Raw genomic sequence first — 20486 nt, forward strand, 5'->3', positions numbered from 1 at the left:
AGATGCAGTCCTCTGAATATATCAAATGGGAGGGAGTGCCTTTCTTACATGGCAGATCAAAAGAGTTCCTGTTCTACCCTGACTCTACCACTTCCCCCTTCCTTTCCTCCAGGTCCTCTCCCGATATGACCGAACTCCTGACTTTATAGGCACAGATGTGCATTCCATGCCCTGGACTCCCTCAGGCTGATCTATGGCCTGGCCTTTCTGTTGTGACCCTTGACCCCCTTGGATGCAGTTCTGAAGTTCCTCACCTGCCTTCAGGATCAGGCTGGTTCTGGTCACCTGAATGACTATTGGCATTGACTCCCTTCCCCAGAAACTCAGAGAGGCTATCTCTAGAATCCTCGTCCCCAGGCATACCTTGTTTGATTGTGCTTCACAAATTTGTGTATTTTTACGAATGGAAGGCAAGACCCTCCACCAAGCAAAATGATTACGACTCGTTTATTGCGATATTCACTTTATTGAGGTGGTCTGGGACAGAACCCACACTGTCTCCGAGGTATGCCTGTATAGGGGTGGGAGTGGTCAGAGGGTTGTAAACGTTCTGTCTTTCAAGACGTGACTCAGCACAAGTCCCCATTAGGTTTGCTGCAAATCTAAGAGCTTCAATTCAAATCCTTCCTGAAAAATGCTTTGGAACCTATAGGTCAAGTTCATAAGCCAAACTCTGATGAACAAAAGGATCTGAATGACTCTGGGCAAGGCAGCTGAAGTCTTAAAAGGTGGAGGCTCCAAAACAAGCAAGGATATCACATATTCGGGGGCTTTTTTGGGTACTTTCATGTCTTTCCATCACCTGTGTTTCTACCCCAAGTACTCCAGTGGTCTGAAGAAACGAATTCCTGTGATTTTCAGCCGTTACCGAAAGGAGGGGTTGGTAGGTAGACAGAAGTAATATAGACAATAATTACCTTCTACTCCTTGGACTCCTAGCATGTACAAAACACCCTTCTTCCATTCATATGATTCCAAAAACGCTCCCTCCTCGCATAATTCAATTAGCACTACATGTACAATCAAGAACTAGCCAGAGAGAGACAACACATACAAACGTTTCCAGCGATCGTAGTTGGAGGTGAGGTCATGGGGCCTCTGCTCATAGTTCAACTTCTCCCGATGATGTCTCCTCTTTCTCTAGCTCTGCCATTATCCCAAATTGGTATCGCTATGCTACAATTCCATGACCACCACCACTCTGTCCTATTTATAATACTAAAGAAGTGGTGAGAGAAGATTTTGTTTCTTGGTTGTTTTTTTTTAATGACAATAAGCATGGAAATACAGATAGAGGGTACAGTTCTCATTTCTTCACACAGCCACGAGGTAGTCATGTTCTTTGTGACTTCTCTATCAATTCCACATAGCGTTTGCCTTGACTGTTGAGGAGTCTCGGTCCTTCTTTCCTAAGGCGTCTGAGTCACTGGTGGTCCTTTGTAGGGTCGCAGTACTCGGTCGTTCGCCCTCTCAGGAGTGTAGTATAAGAAGGCACCTTAGGAGATCCCAAGAATCAACCATACTCCTCCTTGCCCTCATTCAATAGCATGAACAGCACAATCCCCCGTTTTGAATGGCTCCTGGAGCTAAGAGTGGCTTCAAATTTGGTAAAACCATTGTTTCATCTCATGCTGGATGTGTTTCCTCTAGGAAATTTAAACCTCTAAGCGACCAGAGATCAGAGTCGCAGGGATGGGAAGTGAGACTGTTGCAGATGCGTCAGGTGTCTTCTTAGAATTATAAGAGGCACCACCTTTATTTCCACCTCTCTGTTCCCAGACTTCTAAATCTTGGCAATGGAAGAAACAGCGCTGTGTACTGGCTGCTGGTTCATAGCATGTATTACATCCTAGCAGCCTCCGCTGTTGATTCTCCTATTGGGGCTTGCCATAGGCTCCATATGGCATACTGTTTTACCCCAAACATGTTGAGCACCATTGGACCTACTGGATGTTAAGGGCCAAGGGGCAGAACTACTAGCATGGTGATCTACACCAGCTGAAGAGCCTGTTTTAGCTGTGGATCCACATTAGTATGTGTGTGCTAGGAATAACGCCCGCATTATTCAAGTCTTTGATAGGGGCAAAAAATCTCTGCAATTCCCATAAGGATGAGCTATTGCATTTTACTTCCTCTGTTGACAAGGAGGAGGAGCTCTAATAGCTTCAATTTGCTCCCTTCTTACCCTAATACCCTTTTCCCCGGGGGCCAGGTAGCCAATGTGGCAGTATACAGGAGATAGGCACCTGTCTCTGGCTGGAGATTTCTGAAGTCGGGAGGCTTGCTGGAGCAGCCTGGAGCAGCAGGGTGAGTAGAGGCTATGATATGGTGGACTTGGGAAGAAAAGGATGGGGGAAACCTCCCACTCCATGACTTCTCTCTACATCCTTCAGAGGGGACAGAAGATAACTTTAGTGTTTTCTGTGATACCATTTGTTGGAGCAGAGAGGTTAGAGGAAGCAACAGAACCTTGGGGTAGCCCTGACAACTACCAGTCAAATAAAAATCCCTCCACCTGGAGAGGGCTTTGGAGACATGATCTGGTGGGTTTAAGAGGAGACCCAACTGTCCACCTGGTGGTGGGGGGGGGGACGGCACGTAGCGCCATGAGGTCGAACATCAATAACAATAACAATAGTGCACACTCAAAATAATGTGTAGATGTGGGTTGAGGCTAAGTGTATCTAAGACTGGTAGAATAATCCCAGAGGAGGTGTTCAGGGTCTCACTGAGCGCACCGAGCAGCAGACTCAGGGAAGAGCTCCATTTTCCTCTAACCTCCATAAGCACTCCCTCCACTCCGTGGTCGGTACTACTGCAGGGGTGCTCTGGGTCCCTTGGCACTAGCATTGACTTAAATGCAGTTTCCAGTTACTCTCTGAAAGGTATGGAGCTGCCCTGCTTCCTGTTGCAAGTTGCCAAGGTCAACTGCAGGTGCTTTCAGGGGAAGGCCAAGGTGAAGGATTACAAGTGCGACAGCAGATTTCTTGCTCGGGTTCACCTGACCATTCTCCATTCTAAGGACTTTGGGTCTGCATAATCGATGATTTATGTCTGGGAATCATATCTGAGCTACTCCTCCAGCTGTTAGGCTAGTATGGTAACTCAAATGCCAGGGGCCTCTATTGGCCAGACCTAAGAGTCTTTTTGGTTATACAGACCATCTAAGGCTTTTGATGGGCTGTCTAGATTTCATTCCTGAGAACTCCAAGGTTAATCATCCATATAACCAGAGATCTCTGCATGCGTATTAGTGCACCCAGGCTGCACAAAGTATCATGGACTGGGTGGCTTAAACAGCAGACATTTATTTTCTCATAGTTCTAGAGACAGGAAGTCCAAGATCAAAGTGCCAGCAAAATATAGGTTTTGGGTGTCTCTTTCTTCCTGGCTTGGAGATGCCCACCTTCTCACCGTATCTTCACATGGCCTTTCTTTTGTGTGGAGATTTTAGATAGAGAGAGGGTGGGAGGGAGATACAGACAGAGAGAGAGAGAGAGAGAGAGAGAGAGAGAGAGACAGACAGATAGACAGACAGACAGACAGAGACATGATAGATAGATAGATAGATAGATAGATAGATAGATAGATGCTAGATAGATAGATAGATAGATAGATATGAGGACATATGTAATACATCTATACCTATTTCCATATAACTGGTGGCTCTTCCTCTTCTTACAAGGACACCAGTTCTATTAGAATAGGGCCCCATCCTTATGACCTCATTTAGCCTTAATTCCCTGCTTAAAGGCCCTATCTCCGAATATAGTCACTTTTGGAGTTAAGGCTTCAACACATGCATTTGGAGGGGGGACACAATTCAGTCCATAACAGTATGTCAGTTGATTTCCCAGACACCTATTATGGAAATAATACCCACTTTGCTGCTGATGTTAACTGTCACCACCTGGATTCACCTATTCCTGATCCCTCCAACATGCTACAAATCAGAGATCCCATTTTAATAGCACTGGCATCCTCAGTGTAGACAAAACAGACAGCATAAATGCTTTTGAAAGCTTCTGATGCTTCCTTCCCCAACTCGTTTCTCGAGGCAAGAGTTATAGGACAGATGTTTTAACTTCCTTGGAGGGCAAAGTTAGGGAGTGGACGGGTGGATGCTCATTAGATCCAATACAATATTCTCATGTTCAGAAGTTTAGAATTTCTTCCCCTACCTTATGCCAGTGGGTTTCTAGCCCCTTAATGCCATAGGTCACAGGCTAGAATCTGGTCCAGGTTTGCATTAGACAACCCAGAAAACAGAATCACAGCCTGTTGCCTGAGCCCAGCACAGTGAACAAAATTCATGAATTCCTACCACCCATTCTGTATTTAGCTCTATTCTTTGAATAACACTGCATCTCACTTCCTACCACTGGATGATATGCCTTAAGTCGATCCAGAAGGATAACAGCATCTTTGGATGGTGGATATTATTCTCTCCATGAGGCGGCCCCTCCCCTTCCACACACAGACACACTGGTCACATGGAACAGAACAGATAGCAAGTATTGACTCGCATCATGAAAACGACCATTTAATCCTTCTCAGTGCACTTGGAATGATTCTGGCATCGTACTATGAGCATTTTTATCTATCTTAGGGAGTAAGAAGGGATTACGAGTAGCTGACTTCAATACTCATCACTCCCCACTATGATTAATGCAAACTAATCATGATTCTATCACTCCATTTGTCAGCAAATAGGGAAGAAAATCGATGGGGATATGATCCAATCAGGGCCAGTGAAATGTGAAAAGTGCACTAGGGGGCTGCTGAGAAAGGTTTCCTCTTCCTAAGAAATAAATGCAGGGAGGTGTGGTCCTTTTATTTTTTTCCTGTGGAAATTGTTAGATCTGGATGTGAACCCTGGGAGCTCCTGTAGCCATCTTGCCAAGAGTCTGACAATGAAGCCAAATCATGGAGGATGACAGCTCCAAGGGAATCACAAAAAAAGTGGAACTGCAGTTCTGTGTCTGGAGCCTGCTATACTCTGGACTTCGCCCCTGGTGACACTGAAAAAAAAAAAAAAAGGAAGCTCTTCCTGAGTATGTAACAGGTATTTGAAATACACATATGCATTTCCTGTGTGTTTGTATGTGTGATGCCATATGTTGCCCAACATAAATGATTAGGGTAGCTATTAGCCATCATCCAGATTGTCACTGATTTATTGAAGGAGCTTTAATGAAAATAAATCAGATGGTGAAACTGAGGCTGAGTGAGGGGAGGTGACTTGCTCGAGGTCAGTTTGGAAGTTAATAAGCAGATACAAGGCCTGCCAGAGTCTGAAACTCTCCAAAAAGTCTACGATTCTAATAAGAAAACAGTAGGGACGAGGTAAAAGGTTCTCAAAATGACTGGATTTCAAAAGGCATCTCTCTAAAGGGCAATTGGCTTCGTGGCCATAACAGGTTCTATGGGAAAGGTACTGCTGCCCTCTGACCTCTCTCTTCCCTATTTAGACTTCCTCTTGCCAGGCTGGAAACCTGGACTGCAGGGAATACACAGAAACAGCCCAGGAGCTGCTTGGTCTAAGGCAGCATATCATAGCAAAACACTCATTTGACTAAACTGCTGCATTTCCACGTCAAATTCATCCCGTTACTGTTTAACTGTTCTGTCTCTGCGGGTACAGACTGAAACCAAGAAGTCGACTGCCATCTAGAGGTCATTTATATCAGCAGCAACCCGGTTCAAACATTTTTTGCTCTGGGTTCACACGTGGCCAGGTCACTTTCCCTATTGGGACCTCAATTTTCTCGCCTGTAAATAAGTGTTGTCCTAGATCAGTAGTTCCCAAACGCTGCTCCATAAAGCTTGTATGCCTTTAGTAGTTCGTAATTAGGGTCACTCATCAGAAAGACCCATGATCTTTGAAAATATACGTATGCCCATGCTTCACCCATAGATACTCTGGTTCAGTAGGTGTGGAGCAGAATCGGTGCCTAGACACCTGTATAAAACCGAACCGAACCGAACCGAACAGAACCAAACCAAATCAAACCAAACCAAACCAAACCAACGAAAAAACATTCTACAAATGCTTCCAAAGCACTCCCCACTAAGGAATCTGTGTTGTAAAGCTAATAGGAGCTCCTTCGCTCTAGGGTACCGGACGTCTTTAATGTGGTAACGTCATTGTGGAGCTCCAATAGGTGTTAATATTATTCTCAAAGATGTTTGACCATGGAGCCAACACCTACCAACAGTCCAGGTACACCAGTGTTTCCCAGATCGCAATTAGGAAGACTCCAAGTTAGGTGTTTTAGTCAGCTCGGGCTGCCAAGACAAAATACATAAACTGGGTAACTTGAACAACAGTTCTGGAGCCTGAGAAGCCCAAGATCAAGGTGCCAGACAATTCACTTTCTGTTGAGAGTTCTCTACCCAGCTTGCAGGTGGCTGCCTTCTTGCTGTGTCCTCACATGGCCGCCACCCTCGTGACCCCATTTAACCTTAATTATCTCCAGAAAGCCCCGTCTCCAAATACAATCATGTTCCGGTTAGGGCTTCAACATATGAATTGGGGGTGGGGAGAGCCGCAAATCAGGCTACAGGACTAGGAGATGTCCAAGGCCACTCTGAGTCTACATCTTAAGATTCTTAATGAACCATTTTCTTTTGACGAATTAGTGCTCACGATATTCAGCAATTTCCCATGGGAAAACAGCATAGACAGTCTCACAGGGGTGTATTTTCGAACCGTTCTTAGTGCCTCCAGTGAGAGATTTTGTCAAAGAACAAAGTATTACTGTGACGACCAACCCTTTGGGGTTTCGTTCTTTTGATTAACATTGAAACCAAGTCAGGAACCAATAATCTTAGCCTGTTCAGATACACTAGTTCATATCACATTCTCACTTCTAACTCGGATGGTGTCAAGCCAGGCCTTATTTTCCATCAAGAAGCAAAGTTTCATTGATCCCAGAAAGTGGTCTAAAACCCTAACCCTGCATCTGGACTTTGCACAATAATTCAACTTGTGGGCTAGATGTTTATTTTCTCTTCCACTTTCCTGGTGGTAGACAGGAGATTCTTTTTCTTTTCTATTCCTCTTAAGGCACAGAGTGCAAAGGCTAAGCTGGAATTCTAACCGCTTACAAACTGATAGGTGGTTCCTTTACACCCAGTTTTTAAGTCAATGCTCACACCAGTGGGTTAGAAGGGATTCACACAACTTGCGTAAGCTCATCTCCCACATGCAGACTTTGTTCCTATATATTAGCTCATGCCCATAATTTTATGAGTTCATATTCTGCTTATGAGACCCTGCTCTAGGTATGGACTCATATTTCCATATAGTGACTATGGCAGATTGATTGCAGAGAAGGTGGCAACAATTCCTCCCATCCTTGGATGTACAGCCCTTTGCACTGGGACTTTGCCACTCCTTTTATCAACTTCCTCGAACTTGGGCTGGCCTGTGACTTGCTCTGACCTATGAAATGCGGTGGATGGGAGACTGTAGGATTTCTGAGCCTAGTCAAGGAGGCTTTTTAAAGCTTTCGCTCTTGTTCTCTTGGAACCCTGAGACCTCCATATTAAAAAGCCTGGGAACCGAAATCTCCTGGGGAGCTCTGATATATATGGACTCCTGAGCCACAGAGTTACTGAGCACGAGGTGAGGCCAGGCGTAGTTTTCGCTCTCTCAAAGCTACCCTGGAAAATACTGACTTGTTATCAGGATCAGACACAAAGGACCAAGGGCTCATGGCCCTGTGCTCTCCAGGGCCCCGCATTGCTGGCAGCCGCACAGTGACACAAAGTGTTCCAGGATGGCAAAGAGAAGTCCTTGAACCCCATCTTCATATAAGCAGCCTACAAACCATCCTCAGGGCAGCAAGGCACAGAGGTGGGTCTGCATTCACGCCAACGCACAACTTCCAGTCTACCTATTACTGTTTTCTAAATTCCTGCTCCCTGTCAAAGCTGTCTTGCATGTTCATTCTCACCAGAACGCCGTTGTATAAAAAATGTGTGTGAGCAGACAGGACTGAGAGGAGGAAAGAGGGCACGTGGGGGTTAGCCTAGGCCCTGCCTCCTCTGAAATACAGTCTTGGCCCTCACATCCCACAGCGGGTAGCCCTGCCCATCGTGGCACACAAGTCCTGGTCCGCTCTGCCTTTTGGGCTTGCGACCAGCATCATATCTCTCTGAAGCCTTGGGGTTTACCACCAATGGCTACGTACACAGATCTTCTAGATGCTAGTGTGTCATTCCAATGGCATGAAGGAGGCATCCCCCAAATTGAAAGGAGTGAGGAAAAATGAATACACTTGATGCATTAATGGGATGGGATTGTGGCCATGTTTTCTTGCCCTGCTGGTGGGAGTGCAAATTGGTCCAACCAAATGGGGAACCTGTTTGACAGAATCTACCATAGCTAAACATAAGCATCCTTGTGACCCAGCAACTGTACCTCCAAGTTCTTTATACAGAAAAATGTCTAGATGTTCAACAAAAGACATGTGCAAGAAGCGACTATATAGAGCAAGGAAAGTAAACAGACCATTAGAATAATCCAGGAGAGTGGTAAAGTTGGTTTGGACAACTGGGGGTGCAATGAAGTGGTCAGATTCTGGTTGCAGGTTGAAGGTAGAGTCAAGGATTTGCTGATGGGGTCATGGTGGGGGGGCGTGAAAGAAACAGAGGAGTCAATGGGGACACCGAGGCATTTGGCTTGAGCAATAGGAAGGGAAGAATTGCCATTGACCAACGTGAGGAACACAGAGGAAGAGTAGATTTGGGAGTGGGGAAAGCCCAATGTCTTAATGAATAAATCCTTCAGGAACACTAATGCCATTTATTTAAAAAAGTAAACCTATAAACTTTCTCAGGCAGGACATGAGACATTGTAGCTTTGGGTCCCTCTTGACTGGATGGCAAGAACAGAGTTGCTAACACCTGCGGCCCAGGACCTTTATGAAATCCCAGGGAGAGACCCGTGCCCAAGCCCCCAGCGTGACATATCTTCAGGCAGGACAGACTGCCACGTTCTTGCTTTCCTTTCCTGTAGGGGGAGATTTTAATGACCACAAAAATAAGGTTATTTTCTGAAATGATTAAACTACGGAAAGCTGTACAGAAGACATGCAATTTTAGTCCACTGGAGATTTTATACAAGAACTGGAAACTGTATTGATATGTGTAAAGAACAAACAATGCCAAAACATTCTTCTACCCACCTAACTAATTTAATTCTGTTATCACCAAGCCTTTATAACACCTACCGGTTTAGTGTCATGAAAGATGCCTCAGCTACAAGGGACCAAGATTCAAATGCAGGCTTCACTAGGAATAAACTGTGTGCCTGCTGCTTCTAATTGTGGTCCCACTAACTTCTGTACTGATCTTCTGTACAACCATGCTAGTCACCCTGCCTCTGCATTACCCTTGGGAGAATCAGGAGGTTCCCACCCCCCAGCCTCCAAGATCCCCAGATATGCAATTGCGGCCTTTATGAAGTGGTTAAAAGGATCACTTCTCATGGGGCGGTATTAAATTACCTACTACCTGGAGGGGAATACTTCTCTAAACAAAGGGGAAACACTGTGAGCTTAACAAAGGGGAAGAACTTCCCTAATGGCCTGGGGACCCCATTCCCCTGCTACCAAACCCCTGTCCTTAATGCCTCCGAGCTCTGCCCTGGTTCAGGTGATGATGTTGATGATGCACATTGGCAGAGCCACACCTACCTTGATCATGCTGGTGTTCCTTGTGAAGAATAATCTACAAGTGGCATCTTCTGAAACAAATCAATTTTATTGGAAGAACACGGGCATTTTACAAATTGCAAGGAACCTAAGCAACAAACACATTTTTTCTTTCTTTTTTTTTTTCAAATTAAATTTATTGGGGTGTCTCTGGTTAACGACATTATATCATTTTCAGGTGTACAGGATTATAATTAGACATCTGTATACTCTAGTGTGTGCTCACCACCCAAAGTCTAGTTTCCTTCTGTTACCGTATATTTGAACAAACGCGTTTTAAAGACGCCGATATCAGGAAAATTCAGGGGAACTCAACTGCAGGTCTTTCAAATTACATTCTCTGCAGCGAAATGATATTAACGAGACTTTGCAGGCTATCACTCATTCTTGCGGCCTAGTCCCACTCTAAATATAATAAAAGTATGATTGGCTCAACTAAGATAAGGGGAAAAGTGTAACACCAGGGGAACTCACATAGTAAACAGAAGGGTGTGGGAAGGTCTCAGAGAAAAGGTACCTACTGAAGAGACGAACCAGCCTGATGCTACTGCCTCCCACTCGGTAGAATACAAATACAGTACATACGCACACATTTTGACATGCCACCATATGTAAAATACTTCTAAAGATTTGAGTAAGTGCAAAAGCACATATTGTAAACAATGAAAACAACCCAGAAGCCCACGCCGATCCCAAAATCACAATACCCCAAAGTCAACTTCTGGTCATATGACAAATAGCTGACGTCACAGAGCCACTCTTTGAGTCGAAGTCCTGCAGGTGAAGTTCGTGGCTCCTGTAGAACTGCTGTGATTCTATGAAATTCAAAATCCTATGGACCGAAGGTTGACCTTATACATTGCCAATGAAAACGCTACATATAAATGGAAAAACCAAGGCAAAACGAAGATACAGAAGCAGTAAATGGCATTTCCCATTTCCCCGTGTAGAAGCTTTCTTCCCCTCCAGTCCTACAATCTAAATATGTTTCAGGGGGAGCACTCATCTGTAATCATGGCGGGGGGGTCTTTTTATAATTATTTTAAACCACTTTATTGAGATATGAAGGTATGACTGAGATATAAAAAGATGCACATGTTTAATGCATACAACTTAATGAGTTTGAAGATAAGTATACATCTGTGAACCATTACCAGAATCTATGCCATAAACATATTCATCCCCTCCAAACGTCAGTCCACCCTCATTAATGAGTATTATTACTACTTTTTTTGCAATACGAACATAACGTAAGTTCTACCCTCTTAGCAAAATCTTCAGTATACAATACATCTATCCTGAGCTCTGAGGAGAGGAGCACAGGCGCTTGGTTCCTGGCTTTAACCACACCCCACATACTGTAGCTCAGCATCCTGACTACACGACCTATAGTTCCGAGCTGACACTAGAGTGGAGTCCACAACAGGCCTTTCCAAGCACTCTGTAAGGCTGCTGCAACTGACTGATGGGGGAGACTGAGAAAATCAGCGGATCTCCTTAGGAGTCACTGAACACGGCACACTGCTGTTCTTTTCTGAAGCCAATAAGAAGCGGTACAGTAGGTCTGCATATGACTAAGAAAGAAGAGCTGAGAGAAGCTCAGAAGGCCAACCCAAATCTACCTTGTGAGGTGGCCTGGCTGGCAGCAGTCAGCAATCCACATAGTGCACTCCTGAAGTCAGCATGACGGGCTGAGAGGGCAAACTCGAATGCGGAGGGACTTAGAGGAGATCATTCGAACATTTTGCACATTCTTGCCACCCTTTTTGAGAGGCCTAACACAGGATCTGAGTCCTCCTCATCTCCTACCTAGTATTCTATCACATCCTGTGTATCACAAGACATAGAGATCAAACCTCTGCCAATAGAAGGAGATAAACCTCTGCTCCTCTGGGGAGGACCTGAACGGAAAAGTACAGCTCGACTTGCCAACAGATCATAGACATCAGCATGTCAATTTAAACCACCTTTAAACAACATCTGTAGTGTTGGAGTGGATCTCTTGCTGCTGAACTTTGGGGGCCTGCAGGGAACAGGACTTCTAAAACGACAAATATGTCTGGAAGGCTATGGTCCAAGGCCATTTCTTGCTGGCTATAAGCAGGGTCAGTGGAACCAGAGGGAGCACGCAGCCCTTCTTAAAATTGAAGGTGTTTATGCGTGAGATGAAACTGAATTCCATCTAGGCAAGAGATGTGCTTATGTTTACAAGGCAAAGAACAACACAGTGACGTCTGGTGGCAAACTGAACAAAACCAGGGTAATCTAGGGTAAGGTGACTCGTGCTCATGGAAACAGTGGCATGGATCATGCTAAACTGCAAAGCAACTTTCCTGCTAAGGCCATTGGACACTCAGTCTGTGTAATGCTGTACCCCACAAGGAGCTAAATTTATTGAAAGTTAGTAAGTAAAAGTGGATTTGTTCCCTTGTAAAAAAAAAAAATTCTAGTTTGAATCTTCATTCCAATTGATCATATTGATCATAGAGAACACCCCCTGAGGACAATAGTAGGGGTAAAAACATAAGTAGGCTAGAGCACAAGCAATAAAAGTTAATAACACCACAGAGGTATTAGAAATGGGCTCCACCGCCCCACCACTCCCAACCACCGTGACAGTTGAGGGTATATGGTCCAGTCTCCTCTTCACAAAGTATGCGAACCTTTTATAAGCTAAATAAGCCTCCTGCCAACTTTACAACCCAGGAATGTTTCTGCAAGGACCTGGCAGAAAAACAGCTTGCAATGCCTGAGAACTAGGTAAAGAGAGAACACATTAAGCAACTGAAACCAGAAAGTCAGCAAGACCCTCCTGGAAATCAGAGAGAAACATGAATACCTTAACAGGTGCCCAAGAAGGAATACGGATGCAAGAGAAAGGAAAAAAAATGTCTCTCGAGAACGAAATCAGCATAAGCAACAGCAGTTCCTTCAGAACTCCCTCAGATTGTTGCACTATACCACGTAAAGAGCTACCTTTACCCAGTGACCATTTGCACACGCCTACTGCAACACAGAACAACCATAACTCAGAAAACCCTTCACTGGCAGACGGAACCGCAGTCCGCTTGGAAACTGGAAAACAGTTCTCGTCCCAGGCTCATCTGCACCTGTCCACAAAGTACCAAAAGATACCAGCACTTCGCCCCTCAGGAGACCACCCCCCACCAAGTTAATGTTTTAGACAACAGTATATAGGTCAAAGGCCATCATTCCGAGAGCCATTTTTCTCAAACTAAGGTAAGACACAGATCATCCGTGAGACATCAAAGCCTTCACTATCAGAAGAAACTGCAGTCCGCTTGGAAACGGGAAAACAATACTCATCCCAGGCTTATTTGCACTTGTCCACAAAGTACCAAAAGTCACCTGCGCCTTGTCCCGCAGGAGACCCCCCGCCCAGGTTAATGTTTTAGACAACAGTTTGGTGGGTCGAAGGCCACCATTCCTTGAGCCATTTTTCTCAGGCTAAGGAGAAGCACAGATCAAGCTATGAGACAGCAAAGCCTCTGTGACAGACGGAACTGCAGTTCGCTGGAATCTGGAAAACAATACTTATCTCAGGTTCATTTGCACCTGCCCATGAGGAACAAACAACCCCAGTCTTTGCCCTCTCAGAAGACCCTTTAATGGTCTAGACAACTGTACAAGAGGGTTGAAGGCCATTTTTCACAGGCTACAGCAGTGCACAAAAGAGGCAGGAACAGCAATGTGTTCCCCAACAGCTAAGTCCAAAATTCTCAGTGAGGCTAGAAAAATAAGAATCCCCATCCTAATAATTTCAGGTACTGTTCATTGACAGGACCCACGTGACATTTCCCTTCCCACCAACGTGCAGAGTATGCTCAGCAGAAGAGCGCAGGAAGGCCGGGTTAAAATATGGAAATGTCTGGATAAAACTCCAACCACCTTCCCTTCCACAGAATTTGGGGTTCCGAATGATTCCTCATATGCCACTGCTCGGCATAGTGGATATCATTGTGTTCAGCACCTACGTGGAAGAGCACAGAAGGCTGACAACTGGACGTGGCCAATTGCCTCCCGGGGACCCAACATTCCCCATGCCCCCGACGCTGCCATTGCCAGTATGTGCCTGCTTTAGGATTTAACAAGGCACTTGAGCCACAGGAGTGTTGGAGGTAGAAGTGTCTGGCCAGTATATTGGAAGAACATACTAGCAACAGCAGTTCACTTTCATCAGTCTCCTCAGGGGAATACAGCTCACTATCAGTATGAAAGATTCAGTGGTCAACTAAACCAAGCGCCCTTCACTAGAAGTGATAGCATTTTGCCTCTCGGGAGACTCCCCTGGATTAATGTTTTAGACAGCACTATAGCAGGTCGAAGGCCACCATCCCTCGAGACATTTTTCACAGGCTAAGGTAAGGGACAGAATGAATCAGCAACACCAATGTATTCCCCAGCAGCTAAGTCCAAAATTTTCAGGGAAGCTAGAAAAATAAGGAACAACCCCCATCCTAAAAACTTCATCTTTGCCAGAGGGTCATATGTCTTCATGTCACATCAACAATGTGCATTGTTACCTTCTGTCCTCTAGCTATGCCGATTCCAGGTAGTGCCAGGGACGGGAAGTGGGCAGGAGGCATCTTGTACACACAAAGTCCAAGGCATCTTTTACGCTGTGGGCCCGTATCCCCTTGTCTGCTTTCCCCTTGAGCCCTGAGAGCAGCTCTACAGAGGGATACTCTTCCCCACCTGCTCCCTACCTTTAGGCATTAGAAACCAGAAAGAAGAACCATATTGAGCTGGTCGTTCCATCTTTCCTGATCAGAGCAACCTGGCTTCTTTTGAACCTCTAACTTCTATAGCTCTCCTTAAAAGAACAGACAATCAGAAGTGGCTGGTGAACCAGCCATGAATACCATATAACAAAGCAATCCCATTTCTGGGCATACATGCAAAGGAAATGTAATCACTATCTCAAGGAGATATCTGTACCCTGATGTTCATCGCAGTATTATTCGCCATAGCCAAGCTATGAAACAACCGAATGTCTATCAACAGATAGATGAATAAAGAAAATGTGGCATATATATACGTGTGTGTGTGTGTGTGTGTGTGTGTGTGTGTGTGTGTACACATACTCATACACGCATATAAAATTCAGCTATAAAATGTCTGGATATAACAAAGAACCAGTATGACAAGAAATATACTCCATTTCAAAGGCCTTGCCTTAAAGTGTCCAATATTATCCATACTCTTTCCATCACCCACATAACTACGAGGAGTGAACAGACACTTAAGGCAAACATGAGTTTGATGTGGAATACTCCATACCAAGAATGTATAGCACATTAACATTATCACTAGTGAGGAGACATTAAGTACGTGCCTCATGGGTCTGAGTGACATGGCAGGCTTAGGAATGAACTCTTGGGAAAGAACCACTGAACCAGATCCCACCTTATATTAAGAGGAGGGTCACCTTCTCTTTCCCTGAGAGTGTTGGTTTTGAGAATGTCACCAATTAGAGAGTCACCCTTGTGGAACCCTCAGCTTTGTGAGTAATTTTTAAGTGCCAATACTCACTGGATTTACTCATTAAACTATTCATGTAGGCCTTCCCTACCTTACCCCCAAAGAAGGGACCCAGGATGACTTTGATGGGCAGTGGGAACAAGTATGTGTTGAAAGGGAAGAAGGCATCACAGTTATTAAGTTTCATAACTGTTTTTGACTAATAAATATGCCAGTTTTGGTCACTGTCATGAAGGAATGTGGGTTTGGGTAGAGGTTGTTCTAAGAATTTCAGGCCTCGGGTTTTCACTGGGCAGAAAACCATAATGACCTCCATCTTCCATATCTTTAAAATAAGTCAACTAATTACAGGGATAAATAAGAAGTTTTTGAAATAGTAATGTGCTGTATAAAGGCTATACACTTGAGTTTCTAATCACAAAGAAATGTGGATTTTTTTTTTAACCTTTCGTGAGTGAACTTCAGGTTCTGTGATGCCAGCTTCTGGATAAAACCCATGCTGATAAAGCAATAGAGGAGCCGGGGCTATCTATGAAACGAGAGATAAAAAGTGTCATCGAATGCACCTTCGAATAGTTCTTATGTTTAGCAGTCTCCCCCACCCCAACTGTCAAAACTCCACACCTGACTTTCAACAAATTAACCACTGCCCGGAAAAGAAGTCACTTTACATAGGCAAGGAAAGAGAGAAGTTCTTTTTGGCACAGCCAGTTAACATCCACCCTCCAGCCCCAACTTGGTGCTGAGCCACATCGGCTTCAACGTAAGGCTTCCAAGTTGGCCAGAAAACAATGCGGCTCAGAGCCAGGCGAAGTCTGGGTTGCCGGGCTACCTCCTGGCATCATAGCAGAATGAAAGAGGTTGGTTTCCAAAGAGACGCTCAGTCATCTCCGAGGAAATTTGCTGGCCCTGTGAAAGGAAACAAACATTCAGTTGAAATTACGGCAAACGTCTAAAGAAATGAAGTGGGAATGGGGTCTGGCCAGGCAGGAAGGGGGGCAAAACCAAGCCATTAATGTTCTGCTCCAATACATGGATTCTGGAAATGGTGTACTAATTCCTTCAGTACCTCCTCTGTACTGAGCACTTTACAAAGATTATCACACTTGATTCTCACAACACCCCTGATAGCAAGGAGTGGTTCTCATTTCGAAAGTGAAAACTGAGGCTCAAAGGTGAGAGTAAGAAAGAGCTGAGGCTCTTTCAGACTCAGCTACTAGAAATGTATGGTGAATGAAACATGATGTGTGGTCTCAGTAACATCCTCAAGGCAAATCAGCAACATGTGCAAGGCAAAAAAAAAATATGTATGTATGTATATATATATATATGTGTATATACACACACACACACACACACACACATATATATATATATATATATATATATATATACACACACATACATACATAAAAAGGCCAAAACTCTATGGAAGAGTAACTATTTAAAGAAATATTGACCTACATATTATTTGAATTGTTGACCCATGCCTCCAGGACCACTGCCAAATAAATGCCCACCCGCAGTGGAGGTAGACTGGCAGACTAACATTCTCTGGCACCTACTTGGTGTGTAGGTGTCTCCCCCGCCACTCCACCTTTCCTAGATAGAGCTGGCTTTAAATTCCATTCAAATCCATGTTCTCGTACCTGATTTAAAAAGCACATGAGCAGCACTCCCACAAGCTCTGGATTCCTGAAGTTTGTTTTTGACACTCCCATCTGGTCCATCCTGCCCGGCATGATAATGGTTTTCCAAAAAGGATAAAAAGACAAATCAAAACTTTGAAGTGAAAAGTCAAGATCAGTTTTGTTTTGAAACCTGACATTCTAATAAAGTCCATGTGTCTGTAACAGTGGCATCCACAGTAAGCAGAGGAACACAAATAAGGACTGGAAAAAGATGCCACTGACTAGTTTTAAAAAATGATTATAGACACAGGGTCTCTACCATGCAGTTACCAAGCAGTGCCCAGGGAGTGACCTTGATATTGTTGGAAGTTCCTATCTTAGAGATTCGGGGAAGGGATTTCAACACCATCTTAAATACTGGTACAGCTGACAGGGGATAGGTGCTACCCTCCGCCCAGCATCTGTGGCCTCACAAAACATAAGGTTGCTCTTACTTGTCTGGCTGGTCTTGACTGTTGGTTCCGGGTACACCCTCTTCCCATCACAAGGCCATAGGCTGACCAGTACTGGACTTTTCCATCACAGGTCCTGAAGGAGATGATGACTGTAAAAATCTGCAAGAGACTTGCCTAGCATAACTGCAGGAAAATTAGGTAACTTGGAAACTCATAAGATGAGGGTCTGGGGCAACCTTCCTTTTTCTCTTATCCAGAGGAATTTCTGAAAATGGTTAGGGGAGCCAGAGTACCCAATCATGCAGCCTGTGCAAGGTAGGTCAAAAGAGTGAATGATAAAACAGGAACTGCAAGAATCAAACCACAAGATAAGACTACTGTTCCAGAGGCTTCACTGTCCCATCAAGAATGAACCATGGTTCATCCTGCTTTAATCAAACATCATAGGAGAATTATTAAATATTATGTTGAGAGATATTGCCAGTTACTTGCTAGAAGGGGAGTCTCAGAACTCCAGTTTTTTTCTCTTCAGCAATAAGGAAATTGGCTCTTATGAAATTATGGGTAACAAACCTTTGGAATGGTTTACATGTTCTCACTTTGTTACCAATTACTGACATAAACCATGCAAGATTATGGGTAACAAATCAATCAAATGGGTTTTGTGTTTTACTTGAGACCAAGAAATGCATATTAAACAACTGTGTCGTTATGTTAGACTGAGTAACTGGTAACATAGTAAGTTCAAAGATTGCTAAAACTAGAAATGAGCTAATTTAACTCAGAATAATTTCACGAATACTTTCATACATTAATTACACAACGTTACTACCATCTGACAATAAACATAGGTCTTTGAAGAGAAAACGACAGGAAAAACTAAACATTTGTAGTATATGGATTGGGGAATTTGCTCTTATTTTGCAAGTATACCCCTAGGATACAATGGGCGATGGGCATGTGATAAAAATACCTCCATTCCACACTTAGATATTGCTCAAGGTCTAGGGCTCTGCCTGAAAAGTCAGGGTTAGTGAGGCTGGTTAGCGAGGCTAGTTAGCATCCCACTTCCTGAAATCTGCATTCCTGCCAGTACCAATGACACTGATAAACTACAACCCAAACACCAGCAGTGAATCTTTCACATTTCTAAAAGTAATCAAGGTGGATTTAGAGATCATCAATGTTTCCCCACTATAAGTCATTAAATCATTTCTACATGAGATAATATGCATAATGTGAATCAGTATCAAGAATCAACCAGCGAAAAAGGCAACTATCACCATTATCAAAAGGAAGTAGCTATTTTATTTAACACCAAGTATCAGGTTACTCTCAGTGATTAGGGTCCTTAGGGTTTTGGATAAAACAACAGTTTTCCTTTAATGTACTTCTCCTCTTGCATACCTACTAGGTGTCACATGATGGACACATGAGTATACATAGGCAGGTGCTGCCTATTTTTTAAGCCAATGTGCTAGCACTAGAGGCATTAAGGCACAGCCAGCACTGGTGGTCAAGGAGGTGAGGACGGCACCGTCTGCGATGGGAGGTTGGGGGCGGGGAGTAGCATGTGCGGTATGGCCCAGGACTTCAAACAAGGAGGATAGTTGTTGTCCTGGGCCAGACCAGTCAGTATATAAACGGGCATATCCTCCTTTTTGCGTGTGTGAAGAAAAACTACACAAAACATTGGTTTCCATGGGAGAACACTTGGGAAGGAGGACCTAGGCCAACATTTAAAGAAACACCAATACATTAGATGCACAAGTACGGTTCTAAAATAATACTCAAAAGTATGCACGCGACTGGCAAGGGCCCTCCACTCCTAGAGAACAGAGAGCACTCATCCTGGGAGTGAATTTCCTTATACGTAAATTGAAAATGCTCCAAGATTTTCAAAGGAAATGCATGAAAAGACTAAGATCGGAACTGAATTGAACAACGCCATATTCAACATGCAATTATTGGCAGATATGAAATCCCCAAAGATCCTAAATGAAGTCCGGTGGTGGCCGGTGACCGGCACTTCCCGGAATTCACCGTGGTAAAACAACAAACGCTCCGCCAGATAGACGGTCGATGCGCGTATTTTTATTTTTACATTGAAAACGAAAATTCCTTTATTTTTAGTAGGCATATAAAATAAGAGACACGAAAACTAGCTTTTCAACAAATTTTAAATTTTAATGGTAAACTAAAATGAAAGGTTAGGTTAGCGAGCTGCTTGAAGCCACTAATTGTCGCAAAGCAAGAAGCACAAAGAATTAAAACAACCTTTTCCTCATTTGTAAATTGAAAGGAACGTGAAAATCTTTAGCGCGAAGCTTATGAAAAGGGCCGGGACCCGCATTTACTAGAATAAAATGATAGCAAACACAATTTTTTTTCCTACAAAACAAAATCCCGTACTGTGTTAACGGCGGATAACGACATGGTTAACGATAGCATTCACTGTCGTAAAATGCCAAGGCCTCAGCCAACTGATTGCTCTACACTGTAAATCGAGAGTACTTCAAAACGTTCATTTTAAAGAAAATTTATAAAGAGCAAGGCCAGAATTTAACAAAAATAACTTATGTCAAACACGCAATTATATTATAAACGTAAAGCCACTCAATCAGATGTTAAATTCCTCCTCTGTAGATAAAAAATTTACACCAAACCACTTAAAGGAAATTTGTGAGTAGTGCCAGAACCAAAATTTAATTGAATCCCCGAGGATGAGCATGTAAAATTAAATTAAATGGCTGACAGGAGCGACTCGGAGGTATTCAGAGTTTGTTAAAGGTTCTAGTGTCCAGCGGGACAATTCATTTCCCAAAGTGCACACTGAATACACTTTCATGTGAAGAATATTTATGAAACACGGCGAAAATAAAAATTAAACGAAATTCAAATAACTGCAATGTAATGAAAAAGGGAAAAGAGCACATCATTATACTATGTTATATTATAAAATAAAGCAAGAAATAGAATCCCTGGCGGAGGGTGATTCCCTTCAGGGACTTAAAGCAACAAGGTCTTGCCGACCAGACTGCTATTTGCCTTATTCTAAAATTGCAAACAACACAACCTGTTTTGTGGGAAAAGCACAAAAAGTAAAGCTCCTGGATCGCTCTTGGTTGAATACGACGATATTAAATACACAAGTACATTATATACAAGTGCACAAC

The 20486-nt window shown here is 43.7% G+C and overlaps 1 pseudogene; it reads left to right on the forward strand.

Moving 5' to 3' along the window:
• The first annotated feature begins 11777 nt into the window (after window positions 1-11777).
• LOC118607751 lies at window positions 11778-12111 on the forward strand (annotated as a pseudogene).
• The last annotated feature ends 8375 nt before the right edge of the window (window positions 12112-20486 follow it).

The sequence above is a fragment of the Rousettus aegyptiacus genome, unplaced genomic scaffold (assembly GCF_014176215.1).
Source record: "Rousettus aegyptiacus isolate mRouAeg1 unplaced genomic scaffold, mRouAeg1.p scaffold_m13_p_9, whole genome shotgun sequence".
NCBI lineage: Eukaryota > Metazoa > Chordata > Mammalia > Chiroptera > Pteropodidae > Rousettus > Rousettus aegyptiacus.